Raw genomic sequence first — 17963 nt, forward strand, 5'->3', positions numbered from 1 at the left:
AAAGCTTCCTACACAAGGAAAAATTAAGCCACGTCAACCAAAAGTTACCTCTGAGACCTGTGATTACCAAGAAGATAGACATGTGGAGAAAGGGCAAAACCAAGTAACTATTAAACCCAGAGGGTATTTACGGGGCTGTTCAATCTTTTGGCTTCCCTGGGCCACACTGGAAGAAAAATTGTCTTGGGCCATGCATAAAATACACAAACTGCATAAAATACACAAACACTAATGATAGCTGATGAGAAAAAAAAAAAAGGCAAGAAAATGTCATAACATTTTCAGAAAGTTTACACGTTTGTGTTGGGCCACATTCAAAGCCGTCCTGAGCCACGTGCGGCCCGCGGGCCGTGGATTGGACAAGCTTGAAAAGGAATTGGTTCATCTTCTAGATTGGTATCGTCAGCTTCCCGAGTTCCCTTTTCTAAAATGGGTTGTAAGAATGACTACTTTAAGAACAGTATGTTTAATGTTTTTTTTTTTTGAGAAAGGGTCTCATTCTGTCACCCAGACTGGAGTGCAGTGGCATGATCTCAGCTCATCGCAACCTCCACCTCCTGGGTTCAGGTAATTCTCCCACCTCAGCCTCCTGAGAAGCTGGGATTACAGGCACACGCCACCATGCCCGGCTAATTTTTCTATTTTTTGGTAGAGATGGAATTTCACCATGTTGGCCAGACTGCTCTTGAACTCCTGACCTCAGGTGATCTGCCCACCTTGGCCTCCCAAAGTGCTGGGATTACAGGCGTGATCCACTCTGCCCAGCCGAGATGTTTAATTTTTAAATGCCACAGAAAGAAAGAGCATGTTTGGGCTGGTGCAGGGCCCGCAGCTCACTCACTATTAAACACTTGCTGATGAGTGTATGGGACCCAGATGCACAGAAAGTTTTTCCTGAGGAAATGGCCAGCCTGGTGGACTAGGTAAGCACCCTACAAGGTCTGTTTATCCTGAAAAGGGGACTGCCCAGCCCTCCCTATAGAATGCCAAGTGGAGCACCCTAGATAAAGCAGCCGATGTGCTTCATATGCAAGCCATGTGGGATTGGCTTCATGATGACCGGGATATTCATCAGCTGAATATGCCCATTACCCAATGTATTAGTCCGTTTTCATGCTGCTGATAAAGACATACCCGAGATTGGGCAATTTACAAAAGAAAGAGGGGTAATTAGACTTACAGTTCCACGTGGCGGCGGAAGCCTCACGATCATGGTGGAGGGCAGGGAGGAAGAAGTCACATCTTACATGGATGGTGGCAGGCAAAGAGAGAGAGCCAAGCGAAAGGAGTTTCTCCTTGTAAAACCATCAGATCTCGTGAGACTCATTCACTACCACAAGAACAATATGGAGGAAACTGCCACCAGAATTCAATTATCTCCCACCAGGTCCCTCCCACAGCAATGGGAATTATGGGAGATACAATTCAAGATGAGCTTTGGGTGTGGACACAGTCAAACTATATCACCGAGGTCATAGTGTGAAAGGAAAATAAATCTCAGGTCCCCAAAATCACTAAGCCAAGGGAAAAGTCAAGCTGGGAACTGTGTCAGGCAAGCCTGCCTCCCATTTGATTCTTAAATAAGACAGCTACAAAGATAAGAAGCTACATACCCCCCTCACAATTTGTGCTTAACGAAATTCCTTGTGGACAAAGGACAGACGGAATTCAAAGTCATCCTTCCAAGGCTCCCCTGAGACAAATGCTTATCTGATAACTTCCTCTGCCCCATTGCTTATGTAAAAGTACAGATTCACGGAGCCAGCCTAAATTGTGTATTCAGTGGAAAGCTGATCAAGGACTCAAAAGAATGTAACCTTTTGTCTCGTGTCTACTTCTAATCTGAAAGCTCCCACTTCAAGTTGTCCTGAATTACTGAACTGAGCCCATGTATGTCTTACACATATTGATTGATGTCTCATGTCTCCCTAAAATATATAAAAGCAAGCTGTGCCCTGAACACCTTGGGCACATGTCGTCAGGACTTCCTGAGGCTGTGTCACAGGTGCACGTTCTCAACCTTGGTAAAATAAACTTTCTAAATTGACTGAGACCTGTCTCAGATATTTTGGGTTCGCAATAGATTCTCAGTGTATTAATGATGTTAGCTGAAGAACTGTGAAGCTCATAAATTTGGAAAGGAAAGGTTTATTTCTATAAATGTTGTGGTTCAAGGGTCCCCTTCTACAAGAGCACCCCAGGTGACATGACTCTTGCAGAATCAAACAATGGTTTGAGAAACCTTATCAAATTTGCAGTTGTAGCTTTCCCTCATGGGTCTTACAGATGCTACCAAAAGACTAGGGTGTCAACGAGAAGAGACAAACTGTAAATTTTTTTAAGAGGTTTATTCTGAGCCAAATAGGAGTGACCATGGCCGCCCATGACGCAGACTTCAGGAGATCCTGAGAACATGCGCCCAATGTGGTCTGCGTACAGCTTGGTTTTCTACATTTTAGGGAGACATGAGACATCGATCAATACATGTAAGACGTACATTGTTTCCATTCAAAAAAGGTGAGATAACTCAAAGTGGGGGATTCCAGCTCATGGATGGACAAGACACAAAAGGTTGCATTCTTTTCGGTCTTTGATCAGAATACACAATTTACATGTGACGGAGGTTGGGGGGTGGGGGTGGTGGGTAGAGGAATAGTGACTGATGCCTGTTCAGTGAATCTGCATGTTTGCGTAAACAATAGGGCAGGGGAATCTATCAGATATGCATTTGTCTCAGGTGAGCAGAGAGGGCTGACTTTCACTTCTGTCTCTCCTTTGACCCACACCTGTGAAGATAAGCCAAGGTGAAATTGAACAGATCTGTTTTAGGGTAAAGATCTTGAGGTCCACAAAAAATTTCTTTGTGGGCAAATCATGAAAGAGGTATGCAGCTTTTTGTTTTGTTTTGTTTGTTTGTTTGTTTGTTTTTGTCTCCATAGCTGTCTTATTTAGGAGAAAATGGGAGGCAGGTTTTTCTGATGCAGTTCCCAGCTTGCCTTTTCCCCTTGGCTTGGGGATTTTGGTTTCCTTGCACTAATTAACAAACAAAATTAATAAATTAACAAACAAAAACAGGGAAGGGAAAAGTGAGTCAAAGGGCTCATGCCAGAAGGGTGGAAATCTTTAGATAATTATTTTGTTATTATTATTAATTTTTCTTTTTTTGAGATGGAGTTTCGCTCTTGTTGCCCAGGCTGACATGCAATGGTGCCATCTCGGCTCACTGCAACCCCGCCTCCCAGGTTCAAGTGATTCTCCTGCCTCAACCTCCTGAGTAGCTGGGATTACAGGCACCTGCCACCACGCCCAGCTAATTTTTTTGTATTTTTAGTAGAGACGAAGTTTCACAATGTTGGCCAGGCTGGAATCTTTAGATAATTGTTAAGAAATAAAAGAAAAGGAAAATTGATGGAGTTAAAACAAAAGACTTTACAACATGATCAAAGGTTGGGTAGGCCACAGGGAGCCCCAACTGGTCCCCCAACATGAAGGGGCCCCATGCCAGTTTTCTTCATTTGCCTCAGATTGGAGAAGTTTAAGAAAACTTGAGGCTGGGCATGGTGGCTCAAGCCTGTAATCCCAGAACTTTGGGAGGCCAAGGCAGGCGGATCATCTGAGGTCAGGAGTTCGAGACCAGGCTGGCCAACATGGTGAAACCCCGTCTCTACTAAAAATACAAAAAAATTTGCTGGGCGTCGTGGCACGCACCTGTAATCCCAGCTACTCAGGAGGCTGAGGCAGGAGAATCGCTTGAACCCAGGAGGCAGAGGTTGCAGGGAGCAGAGATCATGCCATTGCACTCCAGCCTGGGCAACAAGAGCGAAACTCTGTCTCAAAAAAAAAAAAAAAAAAAAAAAGTTTTAGAGCAGGAATGAAAAGAAGGAAAGTACACTTGGAAGACGGCCAAGTAGCTGACCTAAGAGATCAAGTGTATGGTTGACCTTTAGACTTGGGGTTTTATAGGTTGGCATGCTTCTGGAGTCTTGTGTCCCTTCTCCGCTGAGTCTTCCCTTGGGGTTGGGCTGTCCACATGCACAGTGGCCTGCCAGCACTTGGGAGGGGAGCATGCGCAGTGTGTTTACTGGAGTTGGACGCATGCTCACTTGAGGCGTTCTTCCCTTACCAGCTGAATGTTCCTAGAAGGTTACAGACCAGTTAAACTCCACCGTTTTGCTTCTCAGTGTGCATGCTTGAGCCCACTCACTCACCTCCTGAGATCGTATTGGGAAACTGCTGACCACCAGTTTTAGGTGTTTTCTATTTACTGGGAGACGGCCTTTCCCTGGTGCTGACTGTGACCAATTATTATTTTAGAGAGACACTTTAATAACCGCCTGATGCTCGCCTGACATTCCTGGTGGGGCTGGGGAGAGCCTTTCCTGCCTTGCTCATGCCTGACTAGCTACCTACTGTAACAATAACTGAACTCTTTCTACCGATTTCCAGTGAGAAAATCTATGCATCTATCTATGACCTGCAAGCCCCCACTTTGAAGTGTGTCACCTTTCCTGGCTGAACCAATGTCCATCTTACATGTATTGAGGGGTGTCTTATGTCTCCCTAAAATGCATAAAGCCAATCTGTAACTCAACAACCCTGAGCACATGTTCTCAGGATCTCCTGAGGGCTGTGCTATGGGCCAGTAGTCACTCATATTTGGCTCAGAATAAATATCTTAGAATAGTTTACAGAGTTTGACCCTTTTCATCAGCAGAGGCATACACTCTTGCTATGGGATGTTAACCGAAGCTAATGGAAATAATGGTGTCCAAAAGAGTTCCGTGATGAAACATAAATGGTTCATGTAGGACCTGCTACCTGGGGAATGCAAAGATAATATACAAGGAGGGAGCTTCTTTTTCCTCTTCAGACTGACTCTGTAACTATGTGAGAAGATTTTTGCCTTCCAAAGTTATTAGTGTGTTCATTTTTATCTCTTAGGAAAAAAGTGGCAAAGTTGGAGATGGTGTACACTTTCCTTTATTGCTTGACTGAGGTTAAAAATTTGGCCAGGCATGGTGGCTCACTCCTGTAATCATAGCATTTTGAGAGCCCAAGGCCAAAGATAGCTTGAGCCAAGAAGTTCAAGAGCAGCCTGGGCAGCATAGCGAGACCTTGTCTCTACAAAAAATAAAAAAATTAGCTGGGTGTGGTGGTGAACACCTGTAATCACATCTACTTGGGGGGCTGAGGTGGGAGGATTGCTTGAGCTCAGGAGCTGGAGGTTGCAGTGAGCCAAGATTATACCACTGCACTCCAGCCTGGGCAACCAAGCGAGATGCTGTCTCAAAACAACAACAACAACAACAACAAAAAGAACAACAAAAAACAAAAAAAACTTGTATTCTATTGTCACCCATCAGATTATTTTTAACTAATTTTATTTTAATCACTTACTGTTGAGTCACCTCTGAGATTTTCTATTCCAGTGGCATCCTTATAAAATGAAGCTTCCTTGTCAACTGCACTCGTGATAACACCGAGCTTCTGCTAAGAAAAAGCAAATGCAGAACTCTGTATAACCTATCTCCCATGACAGGGTCTATGCCTCGCTGTATTTAAGCATTCATTTTAGTTTTCAGCAATGTAGTACTTTCACCTACATTTTGTCAAATTCAAACACTTGCAATACTTCATTTATTTTTTCTGCATGTCCTTCATATTTTGGCTTTGCTAGTCCACTTTGGCCAAAAAGCTTTGATTCTTTAAGTATAGGCCTAAATATCCTATCTTAAGCATGGGTGTAATTTTCTTCTATTACCAACAGAGGTTCTTTTATAGTTTTTGAAATCACTGATTAAAAAGAAACAGCTCAAATTATATTCTACTGTAAAAATGATACATTCAGCCTGGGCACGGTCAGTCACATCTGTAATCACAACACGTTGGGAGGCTGAGGCAGGAGGATCACTTGAGTCCAGGAGTTGAGGCTGCAGTGAGCTGTGATCACACCATTGCACTCTAGTGTGGGTGACAGTGAGACCCTGTCTCAAAAAAAAAAAAAAAGATACATTCAAAGAAGTCAAAATAAAACAGTATAAAACCTATCTCCCTGATTGCAGCTACCTTGTTTTATGCATACGCCTGCAATCCTTTTACACCTATCACACACTAAAAATGTTTTACAGTTATTGTTATTGCACACAGAAGGCATCTAGGAATGTTTTAAAGAACCTGTCTCTCTGAAGTTCATCCTGCTTATCTAACTTGTCTATCAAGGAAATTATTTTCTTGATTATTATTGCTGAGAAAGACTGGGTGAGGTCGCTACCCCAGAATTAGCAGATGCAAATCAGGAGGAAGTGAACAGGCTGCAAATTAGCAAGTTCTGGCATGGGGTGAGGCAATGGCAGAAAATCGGTTTCCTGGGAACTATGCCCAGGAACTAGCCTGACATTGTGAGAAAGCTCCCAACATTCATAATGAGTTGCATATTAAATTCCAGGGGAGGGCACTGTGGGTAAGATGGACCACATTTGGAAATACACTTTTTCAGACGTTTTATTTAGGGAGAATTTCTGACATGTCCTCCGATAATCTGAACTTCCTTGATTTGCAGTTGTACATTGAGAGATCATTTCTTGGTCAAAATAAATGTTCAGCAGGTGTGAATGCTGTATCCACAACTTTTTTTTTTTTTTTTTGAGACAGTCTCACTCTGTTGCCTGGGGTGAAGTACAGTGGTGGGATCTCAGCTCACTACAACCTCTGCCTCCTGAATTCAAGCAATTCTAGTGCCTCAGCCTCCCGAGTAGCTGGGATTACAGGCATGTGCCACCATGCCTGGCTAATTACAACTTAATTTTTAAATTTGGGCAGATTTACAAAACTATCAAGCTATTACCCTGCAGCATCCTTAGCCCTAAGCTTGTCACTACTTGTAATGTATTTTTATTTTATTTATTTATTTTTTGAGACAGAGTTTCACTCTTGTTGCCCAGGCTGGGGTGCAGTGGCATGATCGCGGCTCACTGCAACCTCCACCTCCTGAGTTCAAGCGATTCTCTTGCCTCAGCCTTCCGGACCACAGGTGCATGCCACCACGCCTGGGTAAATTTTTTTTTTTTTTTGAGATGGAGTTTCGTTCTTGTCATTCAGGCTAGAGTGCAATGGTGCGATCTTGGCTCACTGCAACCTCCACCTCCCAGGTTCAAGCGATTCTCCTGCCTCAGCCTCCCAAGTAGCTGGGATTACAGGCATGTGCCACTACGCCTGGCTAATATGTTTTGTATTTAGTAGAGACAGGGTTTCACCATATTGGTCGGGCTGGTCTTGAACTCCTGACCTCAGGTGATCTACCCACTTCAGCCTCCCAAAAGTGCTGGGATTACAGGCATGAGCCACCACATCCAGCCAAAACTGCACTTCAAATCCAATCTTTGGCTGGGCGCAGTGACTCATGCCTGTAATCCCAGCACTTTGGGAGGCCAAGACGGGCAGATCACCTGAGGTCAGGAGTTCGAGACCAGCCTGAACAACATGGAGAAACCCCGTCTCTACTAAAAATACATAATTAGCCGAGCATGGTGGCACATGCCTGTAATCCCAGCTACTCGGAAGGCTGAGGCAAGAGTATCACTTGAACCTGGGAGGCGGAGGTCACAGTGAGCCCAGATCGCGCCACTGCACTCCAGCCTGGGCAACAAGAGCAAAACTCCGTTTCAAAAAAAAAAAAAAAAAAGAAAAAAATCTAATATTGTCCCCAATTCCTACTTTTGGGAGTAAACTATGCCTATTTCAAACTATTGCTGGACAAGATTGCCTGGTTTCTGCTTCCCCTTATCCCTCTTGTTCAAGTCAACCAGTCAGGAAATATAAAGAATGATCAAGGAAACCTCCAAGTTAACACAGAAATACGTATATATGGTGAATGCTGTCTGCAGACAGCTTATGGCCCCATGGTACTAGCCGTCATAGCACATGGCAAAGTTGTCCTATTGACTCTGCTGTCAGCCCCTGCGTGGAAGACCAAATAAAGGTGCTGGGACAGAAGGATGAAAAGGAATCCTAGGATAAATATCTCATCTTCATCGTCCCTGGGTTGGATAATTCTGAGGGTCTGTCGTTGAATCTCAGTGTTTCTGCACAGGACTCAGCTTCAATAGCCCAGTGGCAAGCTGCTTCATAAGTACAACCTCTACTGGCTTCCTGCCTTTCCCTGTCTCTCTTCCTCTTTCCCTGACCAATGCTCCCTCAATTACCTCCCTAATAACCTACTTGGACTTAAGGTTTGAAAAAGAAATGCGGCATCATTCTTTTTGTCTTAAATTTTTAATTAAAAAAAATTTTTTTTCGAGATGGGATCTTGCTCTGTTGCCCGGGCTGTAGAACAGTGGTGGAATTACGATACGGCTCATTGCAGCCTCAAACCCTTTGGCTGAAGCAATCCTCCCACCTCAGCCTCCTGAGTAACTGGGACCACAGGTGTGTGCCACCGTGCCTGGATAATTTTTGTAAAATATTTTTTGTAGAGACAGGGTCTCACTAGTTGCCCAGGCTGGTCTCAAACTCCCAGGCTCAATCAATCTGCCTGTCTCAACCTCCCAAGGTGTTGGGATTACAGGCGTGAGCCACTGCGCCGGGTCGCAGCATCATTCCTATTTTTTTTTTTTTGGAAATGAAGTTCCCTCTGTCACCCAGGCTGGAGCACAGTGGCGCTATCTCGGCTCACTGCAACCTCTGCCTCCCGGGTTCAAGTGATTCTCCTGTCTCAGCCTCCTGAGTAGTTGGGATTACAGTCATGTGCCACCACACCTGGCTAATTTTTATATTTTTAGTAGAGACGGGGTTTCGCCCTGTTGGCCAGGCTGGTCTCGAACTCCTGGGCTCAAGCCATCTGCTTGCCTCAACTCCCAAAGTGGTGGGATTCCAGGCGTGAGCCAGCACTCCTGGACGAAGCATCATTCTTAATTTCAATGTCTAGTCTAGACATTTAAAAGAATTGAACATATTGGATCGTATCAAAACAACATCTTGTTGACGAGAATGACCCTCTCCACCCAACCTGAAACAGATGGAGGCAGTGCTGACTTTATCTCAAATCTTAAACAAAATCTGCTTCACTCAATTTTCTTGTAGACAGGCCGACTGCTTTATTAGAAAACGGGAGAACATTGATCTTTTTCTATGATTCTCTTCCGATCACCCTAGGTAGAATTCCTTTCACTTTCTAACCTGTGTCTGTTTCAGCCCAGGATACATTAAGCTTGTTGTCTGTGACACTTTATTGAACTTTTTAATAGCCACGACTGACACTGATCCTCTGTGCTGAGAGAGGAGCTATTCTGATTCCATTCATTGTGACTCCAAAGTCTACCCTGGAAGTCAGATGCTCAGGTGGGATTTTATAAATATTCCATGAACAAATGAACTTTGGCTTTGGGGTAAAAGAGTGGGTTGCCCATCATTTGATAGATCCCTGGATATTTTTTCATAAAAAACACCCTAGCAGGTTGCTTATTGCAAAATGACATGTGTCATATCTTCTCTGGAGCTGAATATTGTTAAGCAAAATTTATATTAATGAGAAGCAAAAAACAGTTTGTTTGTTTTGCTTTGCTTCAGCAAGAATTATCTGTTGCATCAGAAATGCAGGGAGCACTTTTGCTCTTTATTAGCGTTTTTTTCCCCAGAAACTCTGACATTACTAGGACACTTGGTCATCTGTGATCTGCTTAAAAGCTCCCTTCAGCTCCTGGAAGAGTGGGTGGTTCTGATTCTCTTTCGGTGAGATGGTTTATGGAGCCCTCTTCATCCCATAATTCTGAAGAGTAACAGGCAGAACGTCTTATTAGGGGGCAGCTGAAATCGTCTAGGGAATGTGGCTAGGGAGTGTCGTCATCTTTACATCAAAGGCTATGCACAGATAACACGCCAATCCTGATTTCACCCATGAGAAAAGTGAACTCCAAGAATTTCAGGAATGTAGACGTGTCGATGATAAACATTGCATTTATTACAATTTCACTTTATTTCCTAGAAGAGGGGACATTATATTTCCTGGCCAGATGCTACCCTTTGAAAGAAATGCAAACTTTGATAAAATAGACATGCTATCAATTTCCTTAGGGGAGCTTTCTCTTCACTGGGTCACTATACCCAGCATGACAATAAAGTCTGCCATGTGTTTCTTGTCCTACTGGAAAAAAATACATAGAAAAGCTATGCACAAGGACTGTATTAAGATTCATCTATGTCTTTCAGAGATGGCAGGCAAGTGCCATTTCTGAACAATTTGGGTGAAGTCAGACACATGCACCTTACCCCGACAACCACTCAATGGACAGCAGAACATTGCAAATCATGACCTGTAATAGGACTGTCTTTGACTTACACAGCTCAGGAAACAACCCTTGGTTTGGTCAAAGGTTTGTTCCTTTTCATTTTGTGTTCTAGTGTTTTCTTTTCCTGCCCTTATGACAGTTGTGTGCAACGGCATTATTGCATTAAATAGACACGACTGATTAGGTAGCATGAACCATAGTTTAGAATTTGGCTAAGTGTGGCTATGTTACTGTTTGTTTTTTCTTTTTCTTTTTTTAGGAGATAGGGTCTTGCTGTGTTGCCCAGGCTGGAGTACAGTGGCTATTCAGACATGTGATTCCACCACTGATCAGCACGAGAGTTTTGACCTGCTGCATTTGTGACTTAGGATGGTTCACCAGGCCTTAGGCAGCCTGGTGGTCTTCTGCTCCTGGGAGGTCACCATGCTGGTGCTGAATGCAGTGCAGATACTTGATCAGCCTAGCGCACCATAGCCCAGAACTTCTGGGCCCAAGCCATCCCCCACTTCAGTCTCCGGAGTAGCCGGGACCACAGGCAGGCTACTTGCTGTTTTTGTCAACATAAAAGGGAGTCAGAAAAGGCAGAACATATCAAGATCAGTAAATCTAGGCTGGGCCTGATGGCTCACACCTATAATCACAGTGCTTCATGAGGCCAAGGCAGGAGGATTCTTTGAGGCCAGGAGTTCAAAACCAGCCTGGGCAATATAGGGAGACCTTGTCTCTACAAAAAAATAGAAAATAAAGAAATTACCCAGGTGCAGTGGTGCATGCCTGTAGTTCCAGCCACTCCAGAGGCTGAGACTGGAGGATCTTTCGAGCTTAGGAGGCTGAGGCTGCAGCGAGCTCTTATCACACCAGTGCACTCCAGCTTGGGTGACAGAATGAGACCCTGTCTCTAAAAGAAAAAGAAAAAAAGAGATTAGTAAATTCTTTAGAAACCAAGATTTTACCACGAGCAGTTGCACGAAGGTGGAAAACCTTTCTGTGATTATAAGTAGGGATTCTGAAAGAAGTCCTCAAAGTGAATACTTATTCCATGGAGAAACAGAATGAATTGAGAGAGTCCTGGAAGCTGGGAGGAGAGGAATCTGTAGAAAGCAGAGTCACTTAACTAATTCACCACTGAGACTGCAAACCGATGGTCATGGAGCTGCCATGGGAATCTGAATTACAGTCACTTTTATTCTTTGTATTTTATTGTTTGGGTTGAAAATGCGGCCAGGCACGGTGGCTCATGCTTGTAATTCCAGCACTTTGGGAGGCTGGGGTGGGTGGATCACCTGAGATCAGGAGTTTGAGACCAGCCTGACCAACATGGTGAAACCCCATCTCTACTAAAAATACAAAAATTGGGATTCCATTCCAAGATGGCCAAATAGAAACAGCTCCGGTCTATAGCTCCCAGCGTGATCAACACAGAAAACGGGTGATTTCTGCATTTCCAACTGAGGTATCTTGTTCATCTAATTGGGACTGGTTGGACAGTGGGTGCGGCCCACAGAGGGCAAGTCGAAACAGGGCAGGGCATTGCCGCACCTGGGAAGTGTCAGAGGATTTCCCTTTCCTAGCCAAGGAAGCTGTGACAGACTGTACCTGGAAAATTGGGACACTCTCGCCCACATACTGCACTTTTCCAATGGTCTTAGCAAAGAGCACACCAGGAGATTATATCCTGCACATGGCTCGGCAGTTCCCACGCCCACAGAGCCTTGCTCACTGCTAGCACAGCAGTCTAAGATCGAACTGTGAGGCAGCAGCCTGGCTGGGGGGGTGAGCATCCAACATTGCTGAGGCTTGAGTAGGTAAACAATGTGGCCAGGGAAGCTCGAACTGGGCAGAGCCCACTGCAGCTCAGCAAGGCCTACTGCCTCTGTAGATTCCACCTCTGGGAGCAGGGTATAGCTGAACAAAAGGCAGCAGAAACTTCTGCAGACTTAAACGTCCCTGTCTGACAGCTCTGAAGAGAGCAGTGGTGCTCCCAGCATGGTGTTTGAGCTCTGAGAATGGACAGACTGCCTCCTCAAGTGGGTCCTTGACCCCCTTGTAGCCTAACTGGGAGACACCTCCCAGTAGGGGCCAACTGACAACTCATACAGGTGGTGCCCCTCTGGGACAAAGCTTCCAGAGGAAGGATCAGGCAGCAATATTTGCTGTTCTGCAGCCTCCACTGGTGATATCCAGGCAAACAGGGTCTGGAGTGGACCTCCAGCACACTCCAACAGACCTGCAGGTGAGGGACCTGACTGTCAGAAGGAAAACTAACAAACAGAAAGGAATAGCATCAACATCAACAAAAAGGACATCCACAGCAAAACTCCATCTGTAGGTCACCAGCATCAAAGACAAAAGGTAGGTAAAACCACAAAGATGGAGAGAAACCAGAGCAGAAAAGCTGAAAATTCTAAAAACCAGAGTGCCTCTTCTCCTCCAAAGGGTTGCAGATCCTCATGAGCAACGGAACAAAGCTGGATGGAGAATGACTTTGACGAGCTGACAGTAGTAGGCTTCAGAAGGTCGGTAATAACAAACTTCTCCGAGCTAAAGGAAACATTCAAACCCATCGCAAGGACTCTAAAAACCTTGAAAAAAGATTAGACGAACAGCTAACTAGAATAAATAGTGTAGAGAAGACCTTAAATGACCTGATGGAGCTGAAAACCACGGCATAAGAACTACGTGATTCATGCCTAAGCTTCAATAGCCGATTCAATCAAGTGGAAGAAAGGGTATCAGTGATTGAAGATCAAATGAATGAAATAAAGTGATAAGAGAAGTTTAGAGAAAAAAGAGTAAAAAGAAATGAACAAAGCCTCCAAGAAATATGGGACTATGTGAAAAGACCAAATCTACGTCTGATTGGTGTACCTGAAAGTGACAGGGAGAATGGAACCAAGTTGGAAAACACTCATCAGGATATTATCCAGGAGAACTTCCCCAACCTAGCAAGGCAGGCCATCATTCAAATTCAGGAAATACAGAGAAAGCCGCAAAGATACTCCTCGAGAAGACACATAATTGTCAGATTCACCAAAGTTGAAATGAAGGAAAAAATGGTAAGGGCAGCCAGAGAGAAAGGTCGGGTTACCTACAAAGGGAAGCCCATCAGACTAACAGTGGATCTCTCGGCAGAAACTCTACAAGCCAGAAGAGAGTGGGGGCCAATGTTCCACATTCTTAAAGAAAAGAATTTTCAATCCAGAATTTCATATCCAGCCAAACTATGCTTCACAAGTGAAGGAGAAATAAAATCCTTTACAGACAAGCAAATGCTGAGAGATTTTGTCACCACCAGGCCTGCCCTACGAGAGCTCCTGGAGGAAGCACTAAACATGGAAAGGAACAACCAGTACCAGCCACTGCAAAAACATGCCAAATTGTAAAGACCATCGATGCTAGGAAGAAACTGCATCAACTAACGAGCAAAATAACCAGCTAACATCATAATGACAGGATCAAATTCACACATAACAATATTAACCTTAAATGTAAATGGGTTAACTGCCCTGATTAAAAGACACAGACTGGCAAATTGGATAGAGTCAAGACCCAACAGTGTGCTGTATTCAGGAGACCCATCTCATGTGCAGAGACACATGTAGGCTCAAAATAAAGGGATGGAGGAAGATCTACCAAGCAAATGGAAAGCAAAAAAAAGCAGAGGTTACAATCCTAGTCTCTGATAAAACAGACCTTAAACCAACAGAGATCAAAAGAGAGAAAGAAGGCCGTTACATAATGGTAAAGGGATCAATTCAACAAGAAGACCTAACTATCCTAAATATATATGCACCCAATACAGGAGCACCCAGATTCATAAAGGGAGTCCTTAGAGACCTACAAAGAGACTTAGACTTCCACACAATAATAACGGGAGACTTTAACACCCCACTGTCAATATTAGACAGATCAACGAGACAGAAGGTTAACAAGGATATCCAGTACTTGAATTCAGCTCTGCACCAAGTGGACCTAATAGACATCTACAGAACTCTCCACCCCAAATCAACAGAATATACATTCTTCTCGGCACCACATCACACTTATTCAAAAATTGACCACATAGTTGGAAGTAAAGCACTCCTCAGCAAATGTAAAAGAACAGAAATCACAACAAACTGTCTCTCAGACCACAGTGCAATCAAATTAGAACTCAGGATTAAGAAACTCACTCAAAACTGCTCAACTACATGGAAACTGAACAACCTGCTCCTGAATGACTACTGGGTAAATAACGAAATGAAGGCAGAAATAAATATGTTCTTTGAAATCAATGAGAACAAAGACACAACATACCAGAATCTCTGGGACACATTTAAAGCAGTGTGTAGAGGGAAATTTATAGCACTAAATGCCCACAGAAGAAAGCAGGAAAGATCTAAAATCAACACCCTAACATCACAATGAAAAGAACTAGAGAAGCAAGAGCAAACACATTCAAAATCTAGCAGAAGGCAAGAAATAACTAAGATCAGGGCAGAGCTGAAGGAGATAGAGACACAAAAAACCCTTCAAAAAAATCAATGAATCCAGGAGCTGGTTTTTTGAAAAGATCAACAAAACTGATAGGCCGCTAACAACACTAATGAAGAAGAAAAGAGAGAAGAATCAAATAGATGCAATAAAAAATGATAAAGGGGATATCACCACCAATCCCACAGAAATACAAACTACCATCAGAGAATACTATAAACACCTCTATGCAAATGAACTAGAAAATCTAGAAGAAATGGATAAATTCCCGGACACATACACCCTCCCAAGACTAAACCAGGAAGAAATTGAACCTCTGAATAGACCAATAACAGGCTCTGAAATTGAGGCAATAATTAATAGCCTACCAACCAAAAAAAGTCCAGGACCAGATGGATTCACAGCCAAATTCTACCAGAGGTACAAAGAGGAGCTGGTACCATTACTTCTGAAACTATTCCAATCAATAGAAAAAGAGGGAATCCTCCCTAACTCATTTTATGAGGCCAACATCATCCTGATACCAAAGCCTGGCAGAGACACAACAAAAAAGGAGAATTTTAGATCAATATCCCTGATGAACATCAGTGCAAAAATCCTCAATAAAATACTGGCAAACCAAATCCAGCAGCACATCGAAAAGCTTATCCATCATGGTCAAGTTGGCTTCATCCCTGGGATGCAAGGCTGGTTCAACATATGCAAATCAGTAAACATAATCCATCACATAAACAGAACCATCAACAAAAACCACATGATTATCTCAATAGATGCAGAAAAGGCCTTTGATAAAATTCAGCAGCCTTTCATGCTAAAAACTCTCAATAAACTAGGTATTGATGGGACGTATCTCAAAATAATAAGAGCTATTTATGACAAACTCACAGCCAATATCATACTGAATGGGCAAAAACTGGAAGCATTCCCTTTGAAAACTGGCACAAGACAGGGATGCTCTCTTTCACCACTCCTATTCAACATAGTGTTGGAAGTTCTGGTCAGGGCAATCAGGCAAGAGAAAGAAATAAAGGGTATTCAATTAGGAAAAGAGGAAGTCGAATTGTCCCTGTTTGCAGATGACATGATTGTATATTTAGAAAACCCCATCGTCTCAGCCCAAAATCTCCTTAAGCTGATAAGCAACTTCAGCAGAGTCTCAGGATACAAAATCAATGTGCAAAAATCACAAGCATTCCTGTACACCAATAACAGACAAACAGACAGCCAAATCATGAGTGAACTCCCATTCACAATTGCTACAAAGAGAATAAAATACCTAGGAATCCAACTTACAAGGGATGTGAAGGACCTCTTCAAGGAGAACTACAAACCACTGCTCAACGAAATAAAATGACACAAACAAATGGAAGAACATTCCATGCTCATGGATAGGAAGAATCAATATTGTGAAAATGGCCATACTGCCCAAGGTAATTTATAGATTCAATGTCATCTCCATCAAGCTACCAATGACTTTCTTCACAGAACTGGAAAAAACTACTTTAAAGTTCATATGGCACCAAAAAAGAGCCCGCATCGCCAAGTCAATCCTAAGCCAAAAGAACAAAGCTGGAGGCATCACGCTACCTGACTTCAAACTATACTACAAGGCTACAGTAACCGAAACAGCATGGTACTCATACCAAAACAGAGATATAGACCAATGGAACAGAACAGAGGCCTCAGAAATAACACCATACATCTACCACCATCTGATCTTTGACAAACCTGACAAAAACCAGAAATGGGGAAAAGATTCCCTATTTAATAAATGGTGCTGGGAAAACTGGCTAGTCATATGTAGAAAGTTGAAACTGGATCCCTTCCTTACACTTTATACAAAATTAATTCAAGATGGATTAAAGACTTAAATGTTACACCTAAAACCATAAAAACCCTAGAAGAAAACCTAGGCAATACCATTCAGGACATAGGCATGGGCAAGGACTTCATGACTAAAACAACAAAAGCAGTGGCAACAAAAGCCAAAATAGACAAATGGGATCTAATTAAACTAAAGAGCTTCTGCACAGCAAAAGAAACTACCATCTGAGTGAACAGGCAACCTACAGAATGGGAGAAAATTTTTGCAGTGTACCCATCTGACAAAGGGCCAATATCCAAAATCTACAAAGAACATAAACAAATTTACAAGAAAAAAACAAACAACCCCATCAAAAATTGGGCAAAGGATATGAATAGACACTTCTCAAAAGAAGACATTTATGCAGCCAAAAGACACATGAAAAAAATGCTCACCATCACTGGCCATCAGAGAAATGCAAATCAAAACCACAGTGAGATACCATCTCACACCAGTTAGAATGGCGATCATTAAAAAGTCAGGAAACAACAGATCCTGGAGAGGATGTGGAGAAATAGGAACACTTTTACACTGTTGGTGGGAGTGTAAACTAGTTCAACCATTGTGGAAGACAGTGTGGCAATTCCTCAAGGATCTAGAGCTAGCAATACCATTTGACCCAGTAATCCCATTACTGGGTATATACCCAAAGCATTATAAATCATGCTGCTATCAAGACATATGCACACTATTCACAATAGCAAAGACTTGGAACCAACCCAAATGTCCATCAATGATAGACTGGATTAAGAAAACCTGGCACATAGACACCATGGAATACTATGCAGCCATAAAAAATGATAAGTTAATGTCCTTTGCAGGGACATGGATGAAGCTGGAAACCATCATTCTGAGCAAACTATCACAAGGACAGAAAACCAAACACTGCATGTTCTCACTCATAGGTGGTAATTGAACAATGAGAACACTTGGACACAGGGTGGGGGACATCACACACCGGGCCTGTTGTGGGGTGGGGGGTGGGGGGAAGGATAGCACTGGGAGAGATACCTAATGTAAATGACGGGTTGATGGATGCAGCGGGCCAGCATGGCACATGTATACCTATGTAACGAGCCTGCACGTTGTGCACATGTACCCTAGAACTTAAAGTATAATAAAAATAAATAAATAAATAAATAAATAAATAAATAAATAAATAAAATAAAATCAGGAGAAAAAAAAATTGGCCAGTCATGGTGGCAGGTGCCTGTAATTCCAGCTACTCAGGAGGCCGAGACAGGAAAATCGTTTAAGACCAGGAGGCAGAGATTTTAGTGAGCTGAGATCGTGCTGCTGCACTCCAGCTTCGGCAACAGAGTGAGACTCTGTCTCAAAAAAAA

The sequence above is a fragment of the Pan paniscus genome, chromosome X, assembly GCF_029289425.2.
Source record: "Pan paniscus chromosome X, NHGRI_mPanPan1-v2.0_pri, whole genome shotgun sequence".
Classification (NCBI taxonomy): domain Eukaryota; kingdom Metazoa; phylum Chordata; class Mammalia; order Primates; family Hominidae; genus Pan; species Pan paniscus.